Genomic DNA, 7,237 nt, shown 5'->3' on the forward strand with positions numbered 1-7,237 from the left:
GGGAAGTAGATGGATTTATGAGATTTGAGTTGTATGAACTGTGTCCTATCTGAGAGGTATGAGGTGAACCAGGTTAGAGGGGTGCGGCTGATACCGATGGATGATAGTCAACTGAGGAGAGTGGCATGGGAGATGGTGTCGAAGGCCGCTGTAAGGTCCAGGAGAATGAGGATGGAAAGTAGTCCAGAGTCAGAAGCCATAAGGAGGTCATCAGAGATCTTGATGAGTGCGGTTTCAGTACTGTACAGAGGACGGAAGCCAGATTGAAACTGTTCGTATGGAAGACGAAAAGGTCCACATTTGCAATCACGCCAAACAGGAAAAAGAACGTCGAAAAGACGAGGTTTGACAAATTAAATATGATAATGACAGATCGGTAATGACAAATTAGAGCATAATTCTTTTATATTTCCAAAAACTAAGACTGTTTATCTAAATTATTGGATGCAAACTATGTTTGTGACAAGAGGCTCCTTGTTTTGGTTCCTGAGTTCCCTGTCAGTTATTTATGCTTCTCTTACCATCTTACACAGTGTTTAATCTGCAATAACCGATTTCTGCCTTCTATCTCTGCATTTGGGTCCTCAACAAACATCAATTAACCATGACACATTTAAAGCAACCTAAACCAACTTCAAATGTTGCAGTTCGACGATTATAATTATGTAGTTTACTGGGGTCTACCTTAAACGATCACAAAAAAAAATAAATATGTCAAAGTAAATCAATTACAATTTGGAATCTATTACTGTAAAGCTTTATGTTCATTTTTGGGCATAATTTATGTCTTTGGCTATAACTAGAAATGCTCAGTGTTGTACAAGGTTTGAGGCTACAAAACCAGCCACTTTTATAATTGGCTTGTTTTTAGTGTTGTGATAGGCTTGTTTTGTAGCTGCCACCATGATTAACAACTGGTATGAAATGTCTCACATCTTTACAAAAGTCATATCTCCATAAGGCTTGTGCCTCATGCTAATTCTGCTTGTAAACACGGACCATGTTATATGCTTTCTTGAGAGAAGAGGGTGTGTCTTGACAGTCATTCCTAAAAGCTTTATTTTTGGCCTTTTATGTGCAGTCATGAACCTAATAGCATCAGAACTGAGGACTGAGCCGTTAGAGATATAACTCAGTTTTTTATTCTTATTTTCTCATTCCTCTTAGCATTCCATAGTCTTAAAATGGAATTAGTTTACAAGGACAGCTACTCTTTGAAAGATTAACCAGTGCCTTAAATATTGCCTTTTGTTGACTCTTTCTTGAAAGATTTACTTTCTATTATGTCTGTATAAGATAATAAATCTTTCCAGATTAATATGTTAGAACAAGTGTATCTCTAAGTTCATTGTTCTAAAACATCTGCATAGCAAAGACCAGCAAGCCATCAGATTTTTTTATTTTTTTTTCAAAATACCTTGTAGTTAATGCATTTAATAGGTCACACAAGGCAAAACGGCATTATTGTCTTAAGAAGTATCAAGCTTGTACATTGATATCTTAGGGACTGCTCTGACAGACATGGATTTATTTTATTTTTGCAATGCCTGCGTATTAAACACATTTCCATAATCAGAATTTTGTATGGTTGTAACTCTGGATGGATTTGAAGCTATAAAAAAGTGACTTATATAACCGTTTCCAAACATGCTTTATTTTCCATTAAGGTTCGGTGAGCAATAACATTCTTGGTATCTTCAGGGTGCAAATTTATGAGCCCTGATAGTTTTGACATATTTCGTTCCATTTGAATTTTACTACCAGACATAATGCCTTTCATCAATTAACTTGTGTTAAAATCTCTAATTTTATGTTTAAAAATATTCTACTTTATAAAGCAGGTATTTAAAACAAAGTCTTGGATATTTTACAAAAATACAAGCTCCAGGAGTTACATGCAGAGTCCAAAAAATTCCATTAATAAAATTAATCTAAATAATATCCAATGACACCTCATACTCTGTGGTCAGACTCAGAGGTAACAGAGTAACTTCACCTAGATGTATGAAGCTGTTTTAGGTGGAACATGTATTGATAATTGATTAGCATAGGATACATGAGCCCAATTGTCCCAGTGACTCCAATTAAGTAAATGATTAGCTCAAAGTCGAATTGAACTCCAACCTAGAACTAATTCCTTATCTTATCCACCTGTGTCTGTTGCTTTATAATTGGCTCAGCCCACTTATCAGGCCAGATCATTGATTGTTGTATGTCTTTTCATTAGTTTGAGTTACTCCAAGTTTTGTGTCCCCATCCCAGGAGGCCAGTGGGTTGAAAGATTTTGGTGTTTGTCTTGTCGTCTCCTAATCCTGTCTTGGCTCTTTCCCACTGATTGCTCTCGATCCCTGTTTAAAGTCCTGTAATCCTCGCTCTTAGGTGGAGTACAGTTTAAAGCTCTGCAGTAATCCTGGTACCAAGTCTTGTCTCTTTCCCCCAACCACTGAACCTGCCTGTCTGCACCTGTGCATGTCTGTCTGGGAATACTGGGTCCATCTATCCCTTTTTATGACAAATATAACCTGATATACATTACCGTTCAAAAGTTTGGGGTCACCCAAACAATTTTGTGTTTTCCTGAAAAGTCACACTTATTCACCACCGTAAGTTGTGAAATGAATAGAAAATAGAGTCAAGACATCGACAAGGTTAAAAATGATGATTTTGTATTCGAAATAAGATTTTTTTTTTTCTACATCAAACTTTGCTTTTGTCAAAGAATCCTCCATTTGCAGCAATTACACCATTGCAGACCTTTGGCATTCTATCTGTTAATTTGTTGAGGTAATCTGGAGAAATTGCACCCCACGCTTCCAAAAGCAGCTCCCACAAGTTGGATTGGTTGGATGGGCACTTCTTGCGTACCATACGGTCAAGCTGCTCCCACAACAGCTCAATGGGTTCAGATCTGGTGACTGCGCTGGCCACTCCATTACCGATGGAATACCAGCTGCCTGCTTCTGCTCTAAATAGCTATTTCACAATTTGGGGGTGTGTTTATGGTTATTGTCCTGTTGTAGGATGAAATTGGCTCCAATCAAGCTGGGTACTGTCCACTGGGTATGGCATGGCTTGCAAAATGGAGTGATAGCCTTCCTTATTCAGAATCCCTTTTACCCTGTACAAATCTTCCACATTACCTGCACCAAAGCAACCCCAGACCATCACATTACCTCCACCATGCTTAACAGATGGCGTCAGGCATTCTTCCAGCATCTTTTCATTTGTTCTGTATCTCACAAAGGTTCTTCTTTGTGATCCAAACACCTCAAACTCGGATTCATCCGTCCACAACACTTTTTTCCAGTCTTCCTCTGTCCGATGTCTGTGTTCTTTTGCCCAACTTAATCTTTTTCTTTTATAGGCCAGTCTCAGATATGGCTTTTTCTTTGCCACTCTGCCCTGAAGCCCAGAATCCCTCAGCCGCCTCTTCACTGTAGATGTTGACACTGGTGTTTTGNTTTCAAAATACCTTGTAGTTAATGCATTTAATAGGTCACACAAGGCAAAACGGCATTATTGTCTTAAGAAGTATCAAGCTTGTACATTGATATCTTAGGGACTGCTCTGACAGACATGGATTTATTTTATTTTTGCAATGCCTGCGTATTAAACACATTTCCATAATCAGAATTTTGTATGGTTGTAACTCTGGATGGATTTGAAGCTATAAAAAAGTGACTTATATAACCGTTTCCAAACATGCTTTATTTTCCATTAAGGTTCGGTGAGCAATAACATTCTTGGTATCTTCAGGGTGCAAATTTATGAGCCCTGATAGTTTTGACATATTTCGTTCCATTTGAATTTTACTACCAGACATAATGCCTTTCATCAATTAACTTGTGTTAAAATCTCTAATTTTATGTTTAAAAATATTCTACTTTATAAAGCAGGTATTTAAAACAAAGTCTTGGATATTTTACAAAAATACAAGCTCCAGGAGTTACATGCAGAGTCCAAAAAATTCCATTAATAAAATTAATCTAAATAATATCCAATGACACCTCATACTCTGTGGTCAGACTCAGAGGTAACAGAGTAACTTCACCTAGATGTATGAAGCTGTTTTAGGTGGAACATGTATTGATAATTGATTAGCATAGGATACATGAGCCCAATTGTCCCAGTGACTCCAATTAAGTAAATGATTAGCTCAAAGTCGAATTGAACTCCAACCTAGAACTAATTCCTTATCTTATCCACCTGTGTCTGTTGCTTTATAATTGGCTCAGCCCACTTATCAGGCCAGATCATTGATTGTTGTATGTTTTTTCATTAGTTTGAGTTACTCCAAGTTTTGTGTCCCCATCCCAGGAGGCCAGTGTGTTGAAAGATTTTGGTGTTTGTCTTGTCATCTCCTAATCTTGTCCTGGCTCTTTCCCACTGATTGCTTTCGGTCCCTGTTTAAAGTCCTGTAATCCTCGCTCTTAGGTGGAGTACAGTTTAAAGCTCTGCAGTAATCCTGGTACCAAGTCTTGTCTCTTTCCCCCAACCACTGAACCTGCCTGTCTGCACCTGTGCATGTCTGTCTGGGAATACTGGGTCCATCTATCCCTTTTTATGACAAAATGTAACCTGATATACACTACCGTTCAAAATGTTGGGGTCAACCAAACAATTTTGTGTTTTCCTGAAAAGTCACACTTATTCACCACTGTAAGTTGTGAAATGAATAGAAAATAGAGTCAAGACATCGACAAGGTTAAAATTGATGATTTTGTATTCGAAATAAGATTTTTTTTTTCTACATCAAACTTCGCTTTCGTCAAAGAATTCTCCATTTGCAGCAATTACAGCAGACCTTTGGCATTCTAGCTGTTAATTTGTTGAGGTAATCTGGAGAAATTGCACCCCACGCTTCCAGAAGCAGCCCCCACAAGTTGGATTGGTTGGATGGGCACTTCTTGCGTACCATAAGGTCAAGCAGCTCCCACAACAGCTCAATGGGATTCAGATCTGGTGACTGCGCTGGCCACTCCATTACCGATAGAATACCAGCTGCCTGCTTCTGCCCTAAATAGTTATTTCACAATTTGGGGCTGTGTTTATGGTTATTGTCCTGTTGTAAGATGAAATTGGCTCCAATCAAGCTGGGTACTGTCCACTGGGTATGGCATGGCTTGCTAAATGGAGTGATAGCCTTCCTTATTCAGAATCCTTTTTACCCTGTACAAATCTCCCACATTACCAGCACCAAAGCAACCCCAGACCATCACATTACCTCAACCATGCTTAACATATGGTGTCGGGCCTTCTTCCAGCATCTTTTCATTTGTTCTGCATCGCACATACGTTCCTCTTTGTGATCCAAACTCGGATTCATCCGTCCACAACACTTTTTTCAGTCTTCCTCTGTCCAATGTCTGTGTTCTTTTGCCCATCTTAATCTTTTTCTTTTATTGGCCAGTCTCAGATATGTCTTTTTCTTTGCCACTCTGCCCTGAAGCCCAGAATCCCGCAGCCGCCTCTTCACTGTAGATGTTGACACTGGTGTTTTGCGGGTACTATATAATGAAGATGGGGACCTCTGAGGTGTCTGTTTCTCAAACTAGAGACTCTAATGTACTTATCTTCTTGCTCAGTTGTGCAATGCGGCCTCCCACTTCTTTTTCTACTCTGGTTAGAGCCTGTTTGTGCTGTCCTCTGAAGGGAGTAGTATACACCGTTGTAGGAAATCTTCAATTTCTTAGCAATTTCTCACATGGAATAGCCTTCATTTCTAAGAACAAGAATAGACTGTCGAGTTTCAGATAAAAATTCTCTTTTTCTGGCCATTTGGAGCATTTAATTGACCCCACAAATGTGATGCTCCAGAAACTCAATCTGCTCAAAAGAAGGTCAGTTTTGTAGCTTCTGTAACAAGCTAAACTGTTTTCAGATGTGCAAACATGATTGCACAAGGGTTTTCTAATCAGTCATTAGTCTTCTGAGCCAATAAGCAAACACATTGTACCCTTAGAACACTGGAGTGATAGTTGCTGGAAATGGGCCTCTATAAACCTATGTAGATATTGCACCAAAAACCAGACATTTGCAGCTAGAATAGTCATTTACCACATTAGCAATGCATATAGGGTATTTCTTGAAATTAGACTAGTTTAGAGTTATCTTCATTGAAAAGTACAGCGCTTTTCCTTCAAAAATAAGGACATTTCAATGTGACCCCAAACTTTTGAACGGTAGTGTACCTAATTACTGCTACTTGGCTACTATTAGATGACTTATTTTAGTTACTTGATATTAATTTGAAAAACTAGAAAAAGGAAGCGCTTTTTGCCTTTTTGTATGGGAAAGATATTCCAAGTTCTTCTCAACCAGACTTTGTTAGAGTTTGTTTTATCAGTTAACTAAGCTTGCTGTGAAAAAAAACCATGAGATACATCTCAGCTGCTAATGCTGGAAGGCAGGTATCCAATTAGCTTGAAGAATTGTACTAAATTTCCCTCCCTTTTACACTTTCTCCAGATGGATACTGCGTAGAATTCAAGTTGAACTACACGTATCAATCTGGTTTATGCCAGATTAACTGGTAATTACCTAATTTCTAAAAGTACTGCAAGCCATTACATACCACACTAACTTCCTCCCTAAGTAGTTATCACTTAATACTTACTGACCTACTGTTCCTTTCTTACTTTTCTACATCTGTCTGCCTGTTTTAACCCATATGATCTAAGATACATGTTTTAGTACAGGAATCACAAGAGTTCCTTAAGGAGATGTGCACAAAATGGACAAATTTATGTCATGGTGTGCTGTTAAAAAGACACTAAAACATTTCAACTGAAGTAATATTTGTAGCAAAATTATATAACTATTTTGAATACTGCCATTACCTGTTTTGTTGAGGAGAAAGCCTTGGGCTTTTGACCTTAACTTTTTGAAATTTTGATTTTGAAATAATTAAATGTGACAGAAAAAATGTAAACCCATAAAAATACCTTTGGTTTAGTGAAGTAAGTAGATTTTTATTAGGGCATTAATTAAAGCTATTGATATAATGCAAATGAGCTTAAAAAAATAGTAATTCCGAAAAAAAAAGTTGAAAAATATTTTTGTTGTTGTTGTTTTTTTTTTGTTTTTTTTTTACCACTAAATCTAAATAAAAAAATTTGGGTGCTACACAGGGTATAGTTGCAAGCCAACTGACTATACAGATATACCATTACATGCATCATTAGATTTAGTCGGTGCTTTCTTTTCAGTTTCACAACAAATTAATTAATCAGTGAAT

Source organism: Cyprinodon variegatus, unplaced genomic scaffold (assembly GCF_000732505.1).
Source record: "Cyprinodon variegatus isolate N-32 unplaced genomic scaffold, C_variegatus-1.0 Scaffold527, whole genome shotgun sequence".
Taxonomy (NCBI): domain Eukaryota; kingdom Metazoa; phylum Chordata; class Actinopteri; order Cyprinodontiformes; family Cyprinodontidae; genus Cyprinodon; species Cyprinodon variegatus.